Genomic DNA, 18,610 nt, shown 5'->3' with positions numbered 1-18,610 from the left:
ATGGTTCAGTTTGCCACATGATGTGCACTTCTTCCCTGGTGCGGGACAATTGCCTTGGTGCAGGTATTGCCCTCCACACCTGACAGACTTTGGGCACGGTTGACGAGTTGACACACGGTTTTCTTTTGTCCGTGTTAAGAACGGCGGCCGCATTGACAGGCTCGGTCTTGATGGGCTGTTGTAGGGCCGCCTCCATGAGTGCTGCTCTTACCTTTGAGAGTTCTTTGGAGCAGCCGAGAGCTAGTATGTTCACCATGGACATTCTGGGGACTGAACTTTGCTGATGAGCATCCCTGAATGAATTGGGCACGTATCTGTCCTGAGTATCTGGCAGGGTGCAGGTACTGGCCAGTTCCCAGAGGGAGGCGTAAAAGACTCCTCGTGTTGTTTTCTTGCTTGTCACGGTAGGAACCGCTCATAGTCTGGGTTGGCAAGTGGTTGAAAATGAGCTGACAGGGCATTCTTTAAGGTGGTATACGAGAAAGGGGGCCCTTCTTACACCACTCACTTGGCTGTCTTGTGTATTGTTAGTCCACCCAGGTGTAACAGCATTGGACCTCTTCTGTCGTTCTCTAATGTCATATCAGCAAAGTACGTTTCGAGAAGACTTACCCTCTCTTTCCATTTGGTGGCGTGGGATGACGGGGGACCATTGCATGTTAACGGTTCAAGTGCAGGAATGTAGACCATTTGTTGTTAGGGGGTGGCTCCTCACCGCAACGGTTGATACAAACAGACTTTAATAAGAGGGAAGAGCGCAGCAGAGGAGACTGGGCGAACAGACCAGTCTGTGCAGGCAGGAAAATGAGCACTGGAGGAGGTGAGATTTGGACCTGGAACAGTGGCTCAGGGTGAGAAAAGTGCCCAGCAGAAAGAAATGACGTGGCTGTAGAGGCTCACCAGGGGTCGTGTGGTGAAGAGGAAAACTGCAGGAAACATCTCTATCACTGCAGACGCAGGGTCGTCCGGTCCAGTGGGGCGTTGAAAATGCTGGGACGACCCTGTCGCTGCTCGGGCGCCGGGACAAACCGTTATGTCAGGAAAAGAGACGTCGGACACATTCACAGCCATTGGTGACCTCTGGATGTCTCAGAGGTTCTGAGGCCAGTGCAGAGGGGCCCCCCTGGAGGCTGAAGAGCGGCTGGGAGGCACTGCTGTGGGTCGCTGGCCTTCCTGTAACGCAAGGAACCGTGACAGGCAGGGGCTGCTTGTCGGGCCAGGGGCGCACGTGGAGGTAGCGGCCATTGTTGCCTGATGCTGTGGTGTGTGGGCCCACGGTGGTGCCATGGTGTATGAGTGCAGCGACACTTGTGCTCCCTAGGCCCGGTGCTGTCAAAGCATGAAGCGGACACTGCTCTGCAACCGGTAGTAGTCTTTTTAATAAAATGCGGGAGACAGGCCACCGCCTTTTATCGCCTCCCCTGCTGCTTCACTGGTCACTTCGATTACACATGACACAGGTGGGTTTCAACACAAAACACCCCTCATGGAGTGTTATACTTATGTTAGCCCTCATGAAGTGGGTCGTAGTCTCACGACATAACATTGACCATTTCCCACTGTTTTATAGCCATTCGGAATCCACATTTTGACCTATTTCATGATTATTATTAATTTCCTTCAACAGAATCATTAGCAAACGAAATTCATTATAGCTTTGATAAGACCTTTTTTATTCATCTATGGAATAATCCTAATAGCAACTCCTGCAAAGTCAGTAAAGGCATGTCTTTTTTTGATTGGGCTCAGATGTTTTCCATCTAAAACAACTTCTCCAAGATGAGTCCCAGGCCACACGTCCCTTTAAAGATGGCCGCCACAATCGCGCGCTGGAGGAGCCCACTGGCGGGTCATGAACACAAATGAAGGACTGCGGGTACAGCGAGGGCCGGCACCAACAAGGACGGCCAGCGGTTGGTTAAGGACAGAAAAGAAGGACTACATTGAAAAGGTAATGTTGGTGCAGCTGCCATGTTGGAGCAGTGTCACTGTGAGCTGCAGCGGCCATCTTGGAGCAGGGCTTCCTTGCCGCTGCAGCGGCCATGTTGGAGCCGTGCTGCCGCGGTTGTATTCCGCCCCGGTCGGTGCAAGGGCAGGTGTTTTCTCTGGTTCCCGCACAGCTCCAGCCGCATCACTGGGTCTGTGTTCATTAAAGCCGCAGGCGGCCCCCCTCGGAGGGTCCGCGTTGGCCCCCTGCTCCGCACTTTGAGGAGGGAGCCCTGCCTCTTGTGTAGCCCGTCGCCGTCGTTGTGCGCGGTGTCTTTGTTTTGGGCGCTTCTGCTGGACACGTGCTGCTTGTATAACTGGAGCCCCGGGGGTGGGGGCCACAGGGAGGGCTGACACCCCCGGGGAGAGGAGGACGGCCGGAGGACCAGAGCTGCAGGTAATACCCAGGGGAGGGGTCAGTACCTGAGAGTAACACTGGGGGGGGGGTGAGGACTGCCCCTGGGGGGAGAGGAAGTGTAGGAAAGTACTGTTTTTTTGCCATGGTTACCCCCATCTTGTGCCTGATGTCAGTGTGTTTGAAGGTGTTCACTGCTAACCAGGACTCCATTGATAAGGCTCTCTCTTCTCTAAATGTTGTTGTTGCGTACTGGTAACCCAGTATTTCACCCCAAATTGGCAAACTGGTGCCTCCTTATAAGCCCCTACCTAGTACAGGGTACCCAGGGTATTGGGGTTCCAGGGGATCCCCATGGTCTGCAGGATTACCTTTGCCACCCACAGGGAGCCCATGCAAAGGCTTCTGCAGGACTGCCATTGCAGCCTGCGTGAAAAGGTGCAAGTACCTCTCCCACCACTCCCCTGTCCATCACCACCCCAGGTGCTCAGAGCTCCTCCAGAGGGTCCCTGGGTTTTGCCATCTTCCATTCCAAGTTGGCAGGGCACTCTGGGAGCATCTGAGTGGCCAGTGCCAGCAGGTGACGTCAGAGCCCCCTCCTGATAGGTGCTTACCTGTGTAGCTGACCAGTCCCCCTTTCAAGGCTATTTAGGGTCTCTCCTCTGGGTGTTTCTTCAGATTCAGTTTGCAAGACTCCAGCAGGAATCCTCTGCGTCCTTTACTTCACATTCTTACCAAATAAACTGCATCTCGACCTTCCAAGAACTTTACAACTGCAACAAAAAAGCAAAGACAACTTGTGCAACATTGTATCTCCAGCTCCTGCCAGCAACTGCAACTGTTTCCCGGTCGTGCATCCTCAGGGGACAGCCTGCACCAGAAGAACCAAAGGAATCTCTGTGGAGTGACAGAGTCACTTCCTTGCTTCAACTGGCATGTCTCTGCATCGATGACCGGCTGCGTGGGTCTCCTCTCCTGATGAGTTGCGTGGATCCTGTATCACGGGTGGTGGACTGAAGTGGTTCCGACAGTCCAGACGTCCAACTTTCCAACTTTGGTGGAGGTAAGAGCTTGCTTTCCCATGCAAGACAGTACCCTCATCCACTGCGTGTTTTGCAGTTGACAAGGCTTGTTGGCATCCTTCCACAAAGTTCTTAGTGCACTGTGCAGTTCTGGCCCCCAGCGCTCCTTCCTGTGACGCACAACTTTCTGTGTGGTTCTCCGGTGGCGTGGGACCCTTTGTTGTAGTGCTGCGTGGGCCTCCTTTCGCACCGTCTTTGTCTCCGTGCTGTGGGACTCCTGCACGCTGCTTGGTCTTCTGAGGGCTCTCTGAGTTGCTGAGAGCCCCCATGACTCCCCCTCCTGGGTAAAGTCCACCATATCCCTCCTGGTCCCAGGCAGCAACATTTTCCGCTAACCGCGAGCTTTGCATGTGCCAAGGCTTGTTGGCGGAATCCAGCGACGCAAACCAGACTGCAGTCATCCATCTGGCATGGGACATTATCAGCACCAACCAGGAATGCACATCCATCTTCGTGGGGGCAATACTGACTGTTCTTCTTCACCAGTGCTTCTTCTTTTGCACCTTCATCCAGGTTAGCAGGGGCTCCTGTTATTTCTGGATTCTTCTGTGCTTCTTGGTCTTGGTCCCCTTCTTCCACATGTCTTCAGGGCCAGGAATCCATTGTCGGTGTCTTGCAGTCCCTTCTGGTTCTTGCATAATCTTCTTTCTCATATTCTTGTGTGTTCTAGGAAACTTAATGTCATTTACTCCAGCTTTCCTGGGCTCTGGGTGGATTCCATTACTTACCTTTGGTGTTTTCTTATACTCTCAGCGCCCCTCTACAAACCGACATTCGTATTCCTCTTTCTTAGTATATGGTTTGTGTTCCCCATGTCCCATTTCTAACTTTTGTGATTTTCACTAATTGCACTGTTTTGTAACTGATTTTACAGCTATTTCTGCATACTAGAGTATATAATTTGTGTATTACTTACATCCTTAGGTAGTATGGTCTCCATGGTATTTTTGGCATTTGTGTAACAGTGAGTATTTTCTTTCATGTGTGTGAATACTGCGTGACTACAGCGATATTGCATGAGCTTTACATGTCTCCTAGACAAGCCTTGGCTGCTCAGCTAGAGCTACCCCTAGAGAACCTGGCTTCTAGACACTGCCTACATTTCACTAATAAGGGATAACCGGACCTGGTGTGAGGTGTAAGTACCTTAGGTACCCACTACAAACCAGCCCAGCCTCCTACAGGACGGGGTCAGTACCTGCAGGTAATACTGAGGGTAGGGAGAGTATTGCCCCTGGGGAAGAGGAATCAGTCAGTATCTGCAGGTAATACTGAGGGGAGGGGGAGCACTACCCCCTGGTGGAAGGGTCAGGAACTGCAGGTAATACTGAGGGGAGTGTTGCCCCCTGGGGGGAGAGGGAAGGAGTAAGGACCTGCAGGTAATATTGAGGGAAGGGGGAAGGACTGCCCCTCGGAGGGAGGTCCGGGGTCAGGACCTACAGGTGATACTGAGGGGAGCGGGAGGACTGCCCGAGGAAGAAGAGGAAGATGTCAGGACCTGCAGGTAATACTGAGGGGAGGGGTAGTACTTCCCCGAGGGGGAGGGGTCAGGACCTGCAAGTGATACTGAGGGGAGGGGGAGTACTGTACCTGGGGGGAGGTCAGGACCTGCAGGTAACACTGAGGCGAGGGGAGAGTACTCCCCCCTGCAGGGAGAGTCAGGATCTGCAGGTAATACTTAGGTAGGTACTGTCCCTGGGGGGAGGTCAGGGGGTCAGGACCTGCAGGTAATACTGAGAGGAGGGGGGAGTACTGCCCTCGGGGGGAAGTCAGGGTTCAGGACCTGCAGGTAGTAATGAGAAGAGGGGGGAGTTCGGACGCTTGGGGGGAGGGGAAGGGGTTAGGACCTGCAGGTAGTACTGAGGGGAGGGGGGAATACTGTCCCTTAGGGGAGAGGAAAGGGTCGGTACCTGCAGGTTATACTGAGGGGACAGGGAGTATTGTCCATGGGGGGAGAGGAAGGGTCGCTACCTGCAGGTGAAACTGAGGGGAGGGGGGATTGCTGGCCCTGGGGGGAGAGGAAGGGTTCACTACCTGCAGGTAATACTGAGGGAAGGGGGAGTACTGTACATGGGGGAAGGTCAGGACCTGCAGGTAATACTGAGGCGAGGGGATAGTACTGCCCCCTGCAGGGAGGGGTCAGGATCTGCAGGTAATACTAAGGGGGGTACTGTCCCTGGGGGGAGGTCAGGGGGTCAGGACCTGCAGGTAATACTGAGAGGAGGAGGGGAGTACGGCCCCGGGGAGGAGGGGTCAGGACCTGCAAGTAATACTGAGGGGAGGGGGAGTACTGTACCTGGGGGGAGGTCAGGACCTGCAGGTAACACTGAGACGAGGGGAGAGTACTCCCCCCTGCAGGGAGAGTCAGGATCTGCAGGTAATACTTAAGTAGGTACTGTCCCTGGGGGGAGGTCAGGGGGTCAGGACCTGCAGGTAATACTGAGAGGAGGGGGGAGTACTGCCCTCGGGGGGAAGTCAGGGTTCAGGACCTGCAGGTAGTAATGAGAAGAGGGGGGAGTTCTGACGCTTGGGGGGAGGGGAAGGGGTTAGGACCTGCAGGTAGTACTGAGGGGAGGGGGAATACTGTCCCTTAGGGGAGAGCAAAGGGTCGGTACCTGCAGGTAATACTGAGGGGACAGGGAGTATTGTCCATGGGGGGAGAGGAAGGGTCGCTACCTGCAGGTAATACTGAGGGGAGGGGGAGTACTGTACATGGGGGAAGGTCAGGACCTGCAGGTAATACTGAGGCGAGGGGATAGTACTGCCCCCTGCAGGGAGGGGTCAGGATCTGCAGGTAATACTAAGGGGGGTACTGTCCCTGGGGGGAGGTCAGGGGGTCAGGACCTGCAGGTAATACTGAGAGGAGGAGGGGAGTACGGCCCCGGGGGAAGTCAGGGTTCAGGACCTGCAGGTAGTAATGAGAAGAGGGGGGAGTACTGCCGCTTGGGGGGAGGGGAAGGGGTTAGGACCAGCAGGTAGTACTGAGGGGAGGGGGAGTACTGTCCCCTAGGGGAGAGGAAAGGGTCGGTCCCTGCAGGTAATACTGAGGGGACAGGGTGTATTGTCCATGGGGGGAGAGGAAGGGGTCACTACCTGCAGGTGAAACTGCGGGAAGGGGGAGTACTGCCCCTGGGGGAGGGGAAGGGGAAGGGGTCGGGACCTGCAGGTAATACTGGGGGGAGGAGTACCGCCATTGTGGGGATGGGGAAACAGTCAGGACCTGCAGGTTATACTGGGGTGGGGAGTACTTCCCCGGGGGGAGGTCAGGAGTCAAGACCTGCAGGGAATACTGAGGGAAGGGGGAGTGTACTGCCCCTGGGGGGAGGGGGAAGGGGTCAGGACCTGCAGGTAATACTGAGGGGGAGGAGTACTGCCCTGGGGGAGATGAAGGGGTCAGGACCTCCAGATAATACTGGGGGGAGTATTGCCCTGGGGAGGACAAAGACCTGCAGGTAATACAGAGGAGAGGGGGAAGTACTGCCCCTGGGCGGAGGGGGAAGGAGTCATTACCTGCAGGTAATAATGAGCGGGGGAGCGAGTACTGCCCTTTGGGGAAGGGGCAAGAGGTCAGGACCTGCAGGTAATACTGAGGGGGAGGAGTACTGCTCCCCGGGGGAGGGGCAAGGGGTCAGGACCTGGAGGTAATGGTGAGGGGAGGGGGGAGTACTGCCCTGGGTGTGGGGGGGGCGGGACCTGCAGGTAATATTGGGAGGGGAGGGAATGCTGTCCTGATGGGGAAGGAAGGGGCAATGAGGTCAGGACATGCAGGTAATAATCCGGGGAGAGGGTGTACTGTATTCCTAAGAGGGTGGACCTGCAGGTGATACTGAGGGGCTAAAGAGAGTACTGCACCTAAGCGAGAGCAGTAGTAACAGATACCTGTATCTTAAGCTAATACTGATGAGAGAGGGACTACTGCACCCAGGAGAGAGGAGGACCATAATCCCAGACTAACAGGTAATACTGAGGGGAGAGGGAGCAAGGGGTCAGGACCTGGAGGTAATACTGAGGAGCCAAGGAGTTCTGCAGTCAGGGTAAAGGAGGAGGACCAAAGACCAGGACCTGGAGGTCGTACTCAGGGGTCAGGGAGTGCTGCACTCAGGGGAGCTGGGGCAGCAGAGACGAGGACCTAGAGGTAATACTCCAGGGGGCTGGGAAGTACTGCACCAGGGAAACAGAGGCCAGAGGCCAGGACCTCAAGATAATACTCAAGGCCAGGGTGTGCAGCACCCAGGGGAGAGAATGAGGACCAGAGACAAGGACCTGGAGGTATTATACAGGGGTCAGGAAGTATTGCACCCAGATAGGGGAGCAGAGACCACAACCTGAAAGTAATGCTCAGGGGCCACAGGGAGGTCTTCACCCAGAGGAGAAGAGGAGGGCCATAGGCTAGGACCTGCAGGTAATACTTGGGGTCCAGGGAGTACTGTACCCAGGGGAGAGGAGGAGGACCAGAGAGCAGGACCTGCAGGTGAAACCCAGGGTCCAGGTAGTACTGCATCCAGGTGAGAGGAGGACCAGGGGCCAGGACCTAGGGGTAATATCCCTTGGCCATGGTGTACTGCACCCAAGGGACAGGATGAGGGCCAGAGGTCAGGACCTCCATGTAGTACTCAGGGGCCTTGGAGTCCTTCACCCAGGGTAGAGAAGGAAGACCAGGACCTGGAGGTAAAACTCAGGGACCAGGGAGTATTGCACCTAAGAAAGAGTGGGTAAAGTCTGGAACCTGGAGGTAATACTCAGGGGCCAGGGAGGGCTGCACTCGAGAGGAGGAGGACCAGGGCCTTCAGGTAACACTCGGGGGCTCAGAGTACTGCACCCAGAGGAGAAGAGTGTAGGAAAGTACCATCTTGCCTGGCATGTTACCCCCATATTTCACTGTATATATGTTGTTTTAGATGTATTTGTCACTGGGACCCTGCCAGCCAGGGCCCCAGTGCTCATAAGTATGCCCTGTATGTGTTACCTGTGTTATGACTAACTGTCTCAGTTCGGCTCTGCTATCCAGAACCTCAGTGGTTATGCTCTCTCATTTCTTTCCAAATTGTCACTAACAGACTAGTGACCAATTTCACCAATTTACATTGGCATACTGGAACACCCTTATAATTCCCTAGTATATGGTACTAAGGTACCCAGGGTATTGGGGTTCCAGGAGATCCCTATGGGCTGCAGCATTTCTTTTGCCACCCATAGGGAGCTCTGACAATTCTTACACAGGCCTGCCACTGCAGCCTGAGTGAAATAACGTCCACGTTATTTCACAGCCATTTACCACTGCACTTAAGTAACTTATAAGTCACCTATATGTCTAACCTTTACCTGGTAAAGGTTGGGTGCTAAGTTACTTAGTGTGTGGGCACCCTGGCACTAGCCAAGGTGCTCCCACATTGTTCAGGGCAAATTCCCCAGACTTTGTGAGTGCGGGGACACCATTACACACGTGCACTACATATAGGTCACTACCTATGTGTAGCTTCACAATGGTAACTCCGAACATGGCCATGTAACATGTCTAAGATCATGGAATTGCCCCCCAATGCCATCCTGGCATTGGGGAGACAATTCCATGATCCCCCGAGTCTCTAGCACAGACCCGGGTACTGCCAAACTGCCTTTTCAGGGGTTTTACTGCAGCTGCTGCTGCTGCCAACCCCTCAGACAGGTTTCTGCCCTCCTGGGGTCCAGCCAGGCTTGGCCCAGGAAGGCAGAACAAAGGACTTCCTCAGAGAGAGGGTGTTACACCCTCTCCCTTTTGAAAAAGGTGTCAGGGCTGGGGAGGAGTAGCCTCCCCCAGCCTCTGGAAATGCTTTGATGGGCACAGATGGTGCCCATCTCTGCATAAGCCAGTCTACACCGGTTCAGGGATCCCTCAGCCCTGCTCTGGCACAAAACTGGACAAAGGAAAGGGGAGTGACCACTCCCCTGACCTGCACCTCCCCTGGGAGGTGCCCAGAGCTCCTCCAGTGTGCTCCAGACCTCTGCCATCTTGGAAACAGAGGTGCTGCTGGCACACTGGACTGCTCTGAGTGGCCAGTGCCAGCAGGTGACGTCAGAGACTCCTTGTGATAGGCTCCTTCAGGTGTTGCTAGCCTATCCTCTCTCCTAAGTAGCCAAACCTCCTTTTCTGGCTATTTAGGGTCTCTGCTTTGGGGAATTCCTTAGATAACGAACGCAAGAGCTCATTAGAGTTCCTCTGCATCTCCCTCTTCACCTTCTGCCAAGGAATCGACTGCTGACCGCGCTGGAAGCCTGCAAAACTGCAACAAAGTAGCAAAGACGACTACTGCGACACTGTAACGCTGATCCAGCCGCCTTCTCTTTTTCCTGGTGGTACATGCTGTGGGGGTAGTCTGCCTCCTCTCTGCACTAGAAGCTCCAAGAAATCTCCTGTGGGTCGACGGAATCTTCCCCCTGCAACCGCAGGCACCAAAGAACTGCTTCACCGGTCCTCTGGGTCTCCTCTCAGCACGACGAGCGAGGTCCCTTGAACTCAGCAACTCTGTCCAAGTGACTCCCACAGTCCAGTGACTCTTCAGTCCAAGTTTGGTGGAGGTAAGTCCTTGCCTCCCCACGCTAGACTGCATTGCTGGGAACCGCGTGTTTTGCAGCTACTCCGGCTCCTGTGCACTTCCCGAGGAAATCCTTTGTGCACAGCCAAGCCTGGGTCCACGGCACTCTAACCTGCATTGCACGACCTCCTGAGTTGTCCTCCGGCGGCGTGGGACTCTCTTGTGCAACTTCGGGTGAGCACCATTTCACTCCACTTCGTAGTGCCTGTTCCGGCACTTCTCCGGGTGCTGCCTGCTTCTGAGTGGGCTCCTTGTCTTGCTGGATGCCCCCTCTGTCCCCTCACGCAATTGGTGACATCCTGGTCCCTCCTGGGCCACAGCAGCATCCAAAAACCCTAACCGCGAGCTTTGTAGCTAGCAAGGCTTGTTTGCGGTCTTTCTGCGGGAAAACACTTGTGCACGACTCTTCACGACGTGGGACATCCATCCTCCAAAGGGGAAGTTTCTAGCCCTTGTCGTTCTTGCAGAATCCTCAGCTTCTTTGCACCTACAGCTGGCATTTCCTGGGCATCTGCCCACTCTCGACTTGATCGTGACTTTTGGACTTGGTCCCCTTGTTCCACAGGTACTCTCGTCTGGAAATCCATTGGTGTTGCATTGCTGGTGTTGGTCTTTCCTGCAGAATTCCCCTATCACGACTTCAGTGCACTTTGCACTCACTTTTCAGGGTCTTGGGGTGGGCTATTTTTCTAACCCTCACTGTTTTCTTACAGTCCCAGCGACCCTCTACAAGGTCACATAGGTTTGGGGTCCATTCGTGGTTCGCATTCCACTTCTAGAGTATATGGTTTGTGTTGCCCCTATCCCTATGTGCCCCCATTGCATTCTATTGTGACTATACATTGTTTGCACTGTTTTCTATTGCTATTACTGCATATTTTGGTATTGTGTACATATATCTTGTGTATATTTGCTATCCTCATACTGAGGGTACTCACTGAGATACTTTGGCATATTGTCATAAAAATAAAGTACCTTTATTTTTAGTATAACTGTATATTGTGTTTTCTTATGATATTGTGCAAGTGACACTTGTGGTACTGTAGGAGCTTCACTCGTCTCCTAGTTCAGCCTAAGCTGCTCTGCTAAGCTACCTTTTCTATCAGCCTAAGCTGCTAGACACCCCTCAACACTAATAAGGGATACCTGGGCCTGGTGCAAGGTGTAAGTACCCCTTGTTACTCACTACAAGCCAGTCCAGCCTCTTACAAAGAGGAGGACCAGAGGCCAGGACCTGCTGGTAATACATAATGGTCATGGAGAACTGTAAACAGGAAGAGGTGGCAGCAGCTGAGGCCAGGACCTGCAGGTACCACTCAGAGTCCAGGACATACTACACCCAGGCAACAGCAGGCCAAAGGCCAGAACCAGGAGGTAATACTTGGAGGACAAGGGAGTACTGCACTCTGGGAAGAGGGGGCAGAGGCTCGAACCTAAGATAATACTTAAAGAAAAGGGGTTACTGCTTTCAGAGTAGAGAAGGCGAACCAGGGGCCACGACCTAGAGGTAACACACAGAACCAGGAACACCCCAGGACTCTGGGTACTTAACAGACCCCTTTCATCATATTATATATCCGCCTCGGGGAGGTGGAGGTCCCTGGGGCACAGGGGCCAGCACGTGACCCCTCCACTCCTCCCCCCACACATTTCTGCATCGTAGCCCGGGGGAAGTGGTGGTCCCCGGGGATAATAGAATCCCTAGAAGAGGGCCCCCATTCGCCCCTTCCTCTTTCAATCCCCCAATGTCCCCTGAGGCAAAAAAAAAAAAAAGGCAGAAGGCCCCCCTTTTCTTTTTAAGTGTCGGACAAATCTGCTTTTAGTCCTGGTGGGGTCCGTGAGGGACCCCAGACCAAGGCATGTTGGCAGCCAATCAGATTTCAGCACGGGGCAGTTGGATCCGCGAAGGATCTACGTCCCTAGATATCTATATTTTTTAATCTCTAATTACTCCAAAACTACTGAATGGATTGTAGGGGGCTGGCTCAGTTTATGGTGTACACCTATGGTGTGGCACCCTATACTGAGTCCAGGCAACCCTAGGTGATGGGGTTTAGGTGTCCAGATAGCAGAAGCTCTCTAGGGGACGGTGAGGGGAGCAGCTGAAGCGTATCCAGAAAGAATGTAAAGCACTTGCAATACCACAGTAGTCAGACAGTAACTCACTCACAAGAAAGAACTACACAAGTGTTCCAAACATAAAATGTCCGGTGGTTCAGGCTGCCATTGTGTTTAAAATCCCTATGGGAAAATGCGTTTTGGGACACTACCTTTTTCTCGTCCCCTGCTTGAGTGATCACCCCGAAACGTCCAAGACATCAGCAGAAGCCGCTGAAGTATATGTTTTGAAAGTTTCACGAAGATTCTTCAGGCAGCGCCAGAGTTATTGGCAAAACAAAAAACACTCTTCCTATGGAACCTAGGTCCTAACTATAACTGCCTACCGGGGACCGCCAGTAGTTAATATATGCTTTGGTGCCACTTGACAAATCTTCACAGATTTTTCAAAACTAATACAACAGTCTGTTCAACTGCTGTCTTGAAAGTTTTGGTGTGATCCGTCACCCGGGACAGAGAAAAAAAAGGGGGGTGGGTCCCAAAACGCGATTTCCTCATTAAGTTTCCCATACAGAATTTGAACACAATACTGCAGCCTGAACCGCAGAAAGCTAGCTCTTGGTCCAGAAAGCGTGCTTCTTGTGATTTGGTGTAAATCCGTTTAGTAGTTTCTGAGATATTAGTGTTTAAAAAATATAAATCTATAGGGTTGCGGATCGAGGAGAAAAGCAAGGCTCTGATTGGCTGGCCGCAATTTGACAATGTTGCGGCTGCTATTTTGTTTGTTGCATCAGCGGGGGTGGGAAAAGGAGAGTGTAACAACACACAAGGGGTCAGGATATAGGTATCCTGAACCCTATATTGAACATTGAGGGGTCCTGTGACCCCTTATTGGCAAAAAAAAATCCTTTTTTTTTTTTTTTTTTTTTTGGTCCCATCTGCGGATCTGTGCATGGATCTGCGGATCAAGAGAAAAACTTTAAACAGAAAACACCCACTGTATCCAAAGGCAGTGCACGGAGCTGGTTATATTGACATGTGTGTTTGCTAAAAAAAAAAAAAAATAAAAGACATTCACTGAAAAAGCCAAAGGTAACAGGGACGTTATAGTTAGGTCCTGAATTTACTCACACAAAACCATAGAAATTCAGCAGTTACAGTTATGGTTAACTCAGGTAACTATAACTATAACTCACGCCCTAAGGTAACTATAACTTGCGCCTTCGTCATGCACAGCTAATTACTCCACATATTACATCACTGATGGCATCTTCTATGGCATCACTGATATTATCACAGCAACATTTGCAATAAAACTGATGAGAAAACTGTGCATGGTGGGGGCCCGAGTTATAGTCACCTTAGGTCGTGAGTTATAGTTGCTTGAGTTAACCGTAACGATAAATTCTCAATTTCTGTAGTTTTGTACGAGTAAATTCAGAACCTAACTATAACGGCCCTCTCACCTTTGTTTTTTTTTTTAAAGTGAATTTATACACACACACACAACATATATATATTTACTGAAAAAATTAAGTTTAAAGTGATGTTACAGTTAGATGCTCAAATAACACAAAACTACTGTTTAAAATTAAAAAAACAATGAAATTCACAAGTTATAATTTTCTGAGCTAACTATAACTTGCACCCACCCACTGCTTATGACCTCACGCATGATGTAACGCATGTCCTCATTGATGGCGTTATTCATGGCCTTTCCAGTAGGGACTGCTGTTCTTTGTACTGGGCCTACAGCACTCTGCTGCCATCAGAGGGCTAAAGCTCAGTCCCCAAGCCCTTCTGTTGCTAACCAACTGCTGTCGTGATCTGGCACAGGCCTGGAAGAAAGATGGTGTGACAGGTAAGTAATACGCCAGGATGTCTCGCCCCTATAAAATCTGAACTCTGAATAATGTTTGGCACCGGTAGGGGAAGTTTTCTGTGATATTTGGATTTTATTTCTTTATCCCACTTCTGCTCTGTCCCCATTATCCAATAAATGCGTACAATGTTAATGATTCTATATCCTCTAGTTGTTAATACTCTTCTCCTCTTTCTTGTGGGTCTCTAATGTACGTTCCTTCTGTTCTTCTCCCCAGGTAAGTTGTCGCAACCTCCTGCACCTCGTCCGAATCAGGAGAGAGAGAGAAAAGAAGGTACAAAGCCTATAGTAGGTAAGTGGGTAGGTTGGTATGTTTTTGTTTCTATTTCTCCCTCCCCTGAATTTCTTTTCCCGCTCCGCGCATTCTGTGAGAATTGAGTTAGTAGGTATTGGTTGTTCATTGCTTACGTCTTTAGCAGTGTGACATTTCTATTTATATTATTTTTTTATTTGTGTTTTTTCTTTTTATTGTGGTGGTGCATCACCTTCTTCCTTTCCTCCACCTCATGCTGCTTTCCTCATGCGTATTATCTTTTTTATTTTTTATTTTATGACATTAGTGCCCAAAATGCTGGGCTCTCCTTCCCTTAATTTCTCCTTCCTCCCTCACAAGTGGCTTCTCCTCCTTCCCCTGCCCCCTCCCATACCTGTGTGAGCCACACTCCTCCAGGAACGTAGCTGGCTTCTCCACCTGTCTCTCTCGCTCTCTCTTGCTCTCGTCGTCTTCTCTCAGGACGCTCTCTGCTTCCTGCGGTGTCCTCATTGCGTCGTCTTCTTTTGTCCTTCGTCCTCCGTCGTCTCCGGCACGTCTTCCCTCGAACGATACTCTCCTCCACGTCCCGTAACCTCCTCCTCCCTCTCCCCACGCCGGCTTCTTCTCTTCCAGGTGTTCGCGCTGCTCCTCCCTCCTCCTTGTTGATGTCAGGCAGTCCCGGTCGGAGGTATGGACCTGCACTCTCCAGAGTGCCCCTGTGCTACTCTTAGTCCGCCCCCATCTCTCCTGACACCCGTTCCCCGTCACAGATAGGTTGGGCCTTTTTGTAAACATGATTGACAAGCTGCTGAATAAATATGTATCATCAGCCTATCATAGTTGGGAACTAACATTAGGGCCCAAGGCTTGCTTTCCAACTCTCCTAGTTCATCAGTCCACATCGCACCTTTAAGAGCTCTTCTTTACAATCACAAAATATCATCAGCTCAATTTTTAAAAGAATCCCGTAATCCCCGCAGGCACGCCAATCCTACTTTTAGGAACATACTACCACTGATCTTGGGAACAAACTCTTACCCTGAATAGGGGAAAAAGAGTGTGATCCAGCCACCCTGCCACCTAGTGCATTAACACCGCTGGATCACTGGGAGGAACTTGTTGAAGACCTCCAACAGGCACCCCAACAGAAACCCCTGTGCAGGAACTTACCCACCTTAAGAGTTGTCTCCATCCGTACAAAGGAGCTCACTGTCACTAAGCGCATCCTTCCTAGGGCTTTGGTGTAGGAAGTTGGCTCTGTATGCACTATTTCAAAGTAAGAAATAGTGTGCACAGAGTCCAAGGGTTCCCCATAGAGATAAGATAGTGGCAAAAAGAGATAATTCTAATGCTCTATTTTGTGGTAGTGTGGTCGAGCAGTAGGCTTATCAGAGGGTAGTGTTAAGCATTTGTTGTACACACACAGGCAATAAATGAGGAACACACACTCAAAGACTTACTCCAGGCCAATAGGTTTTTATATAGAAAAATATCTTAACCACAAGTTCAAGATTTACAAGTAATACTTTAAATGAAAGGTATTTCACTCAGGTATTCTAGGAACTTTGAATAATCACAATAACTTGTACAGTTTTGACAAAAATGGCAATAAGCTCTTTTAAAAGTGGACACAGTGCAAAAATCAACAGTTCCTGTGGGAAGTAAGTAATTGTTAAGTTCACAGGTAAGTAAAACACTTACAGAGTTCAAAGTTGGGTCCAAGGTAACACACCATTGGGGGTTCAGGGCAACCCCAAAGTTACCACACCAGCAGTTCAGGGCCGGTCAGGTGCAGAGGTGAAAGAGGTGCCCAAAACACATAGGCTTCAATGGAAACAGGGGTGCCCCAGTTCCAGTCTGCCAGCAGGTAAGTACCCGCGTCCTCAGAGGGCAGACCAGGGGGGTTTTGTAGGGCCTGGGGGGGGGGTCAGGAAGGCACAGAAAGTACACCCTCAGCGGCACGGGGGTGGCCGGGTGCAGAGTGCAAACAGGCGAAGGGTTTTGTGTAGAAAGCAATGGGAGACCCGGGGGTCTCTTCAACGATGCAGGCAGGCACAGGGGGGGCTCCTTGGGGTAGCCACCACCTGGGCTAGGTAGAGGGTTGCCTGGGGGTCGCTCCTGCACTGGAGTTCGGTTCCTTCAGGGCCTGCGCGTGCATTGTTGGTTCCAGGCGTCGGGGCCCTTGTTACAGGCAGTCGCGGTCAGGGGGAGCCTCTGGATTTCCTCTACAGGCGTCGCTGTGGGGGCTCAGGAGGGTCGACTCTGGCTACTCACGGGCTCTCAGTCACCGGGGAGTCCTCCCTGAGGTGTTTGTTTTCTGCAGGTTGAGCCAGGGGCGTTGGGTGCAGAGTGGAAAGTCTCACACTTCCGGCGGGAAACGTGGGGTCTTTAAAGTTGCTTCTTTGTTGCAGAAAGTTGCAGTTTGTTGAACAGGGCCGCTGTTCTCTGGAGCTTCTTAGTCCTTTAGATGCAGGGCAGGCCTCTGAGGCTTCAGAGGTCGCTGGCCCCTGTTGGATGCGTCACTGTTGCAGTTTTCGTCGAAGTAGGGAGACAGGCCGGTGGGGCTGGGGCCAAATCAGTTGTTGTCTCCGTCTTCACTGCAGGGCTTCAGGTCAGCAGTCCTTCTTCTTCTCTAGGTTGCAGGAATCTATCTTCTTCGGTTCTGGGGGCCCCTAAATACTGAATTTAGGGGTGTGTTTAGGTCTGGGAGGGCAGTAGCCAATGTCTACTGTCCTTGAGGTTGGCTACACCCTCTTTGTGCCTCCTCCCTGTGGGGAGGGGGGCACATCCTTAATCCTATTGGGGGAATCCTCCTTCTGCAAGATGGAGGATTTCTAAAAGTAAGAGTCACCTCAGCTCAGGACACCTTAGGGGCTGTCCTGACTGGGGGGTGACTCCTCCTTGTTTTACTCATTATCTCCAGCCTTGCCGCCAAACGTGGTGGCAGTAGCCGGAGGGGCGGGCATCTCCACTAGCTGGGATGCCCTGTGGCGCTGTAACAAAGGGGGTGAGCCTTTGAGGCTCACCGCCAGGTGTTACAGTTCCTGCAGGGGGAGGTGAGAAGCACCTCCACCCAGTACAGGCTTTGTTACTAGCCACAGAGTGACAAAGGCACTCTCCCCCTGTGGCCAGCAACATGTCTCTAGTGTGGCAGGCTGGCAGAAACTAGTCAGCCCACACTGGAAGTCGGGTATGTTTGATACCAAACTTCCCAGTTTTCAGTGTAGCCATTATGGTGCTGTGGAGTTCGTGTTTGACAGACTCCCAGACCATATACTCTTATGGCTACCCTGCACTTACAATGTCTGAGGTTTTGCTTAGACACTGTAGGGGCACAGTGCTCATGCACTTGTGCCCTCACCTATGGTATAGTGCACCCTGCCTTAGGGCTGTAAGGCCTGCTAGAGGGGTGACTTGTCTATGCCATAGGCAGTGTGAGGTTGGCATGGCACCCTGAGGGGAGTGCCATGTCGACTTAGTCATTTTCTCCCCACCAGCACACACAAGCTGGCAAGCAGTGTTTATATGCTGAGTGAGGGGTCCGTAGGTGGCATAAGACATGCTGCAGCCCTTAGAGACCTTCCCTGGCATCAGGGCCCTTGTTACCAGGGGTACCAGTTACAAGGGACTTACCTGAGGGACTTACCTGAGTGCCAGGGTTGTGCCAATTGTGGAGACTAAGGTATAGTTTAGGGAAAGAACACTGGGGCTGGGGCCTGGTTAGCAGGGTCCCAGCACACTTGCAAATCATAACTTAGCATCAGCAAAGGCAAAAAGTCAGGGGGTAACCATGCCAAGGAGGCATCCCCTTACATTTGGCTTCCAGAATAAGAGGCGGCAAAACACAACCTGGCCAAACACTTTCTGCACTCAGAACAGCCCACAAGCGGTAGGTATGGCAACTAAAAAAGGAACATATTGAGGCAGAGTGGCTTAGGATCTTCTCCCTGCTAAAAGAAAAGAACAATTACCATCTCTGAAAATACATAACCACCTCTGCAACCCGGTCCAGATCAAAGAGAAGGGCTCTGGATCAGTTATGTAAAGCAGCTATATACAACCGATCATGCTGCATGATACAACCTCTGTTCCACCTCCCACCACCCAGCATCCCTGTCCTCCGCATGCTGTCCCGATCACAGAGGCTGCAGTAAGGGTCATCACCCAAAAAATGAGGAGTGATGGGTGGAGGCCTGGTCCGAAAGGGATCCCAGCCCCCGTGTTCAGATCAGCACAAGACTTTTGTGCCAGGATCCTCACACCACTTTTTAATTATGCCTTTGTCATCGCTACAACACTGACTTCCTGGAGGGGGATCAGTCCTCTTCCTCATGCATAAAAATTGTGATTTCTCTGACCCGGATAGTTATCCTTTTATTGTCCTGCTAGATCTGGAAGCAAAAACCTATGCCCACACCCTTC

General features: G+C 51.7%; 1 protein-coding gene across 11 annotated transcripts in view; it reads left to right on the top strand.

Moving 5' to 3' along the window:
* Nucleotides 1-2,261: 2,261 nt before the first annotated feature.
* DDB2 (damage specific DNA binding protein 2) overlaps nucleotides 2,262-18,610 on the top strand; it is an 80,274-nt gene continuing 63,925 nt past the window's right edge. For 4 of the 11 annotated variants that reach the window (XM_069221659.1, XM_069221665.1, XM_069221656.1 and 1 more), the window contains exons 1-2: nucleotides 2,262-2,383; nucleotides 14,153-14,227. The gene's annotated coding sequence lies outside the window, so the exon portion shown is untranslated. Of the gene's footprint in view, nucleotides 2,384-3,160; nucleotides 3,405-14,152; nucleotides 14,228-18,610 lie in introns of those variants that run through there. The other 7 variants (XM_069221666.1, XM_069221657.1, XM_069221664.1 and 4 more) reach the window with 4 other exon arrangements.

Source organism: Pleurodeles waltl, chromosome 3_1 (assembly GCF_031143425.1).
Source record: "Pleurodeles waltl isolate 20211129_DDA chromosome 3_1, aPleWal1.hap1.20221129, whole genome shotgun sequence".
NCBI classification, from domain to species: Eukaryota; Metazoa; Chordata; class Amphibia; order Caudata; family Salamandridae; genus Pleurodeles; species Pleurodeles waltl.
This window is presented reverse-complemented; position numbering and strand designations above follow the sequence as displayed.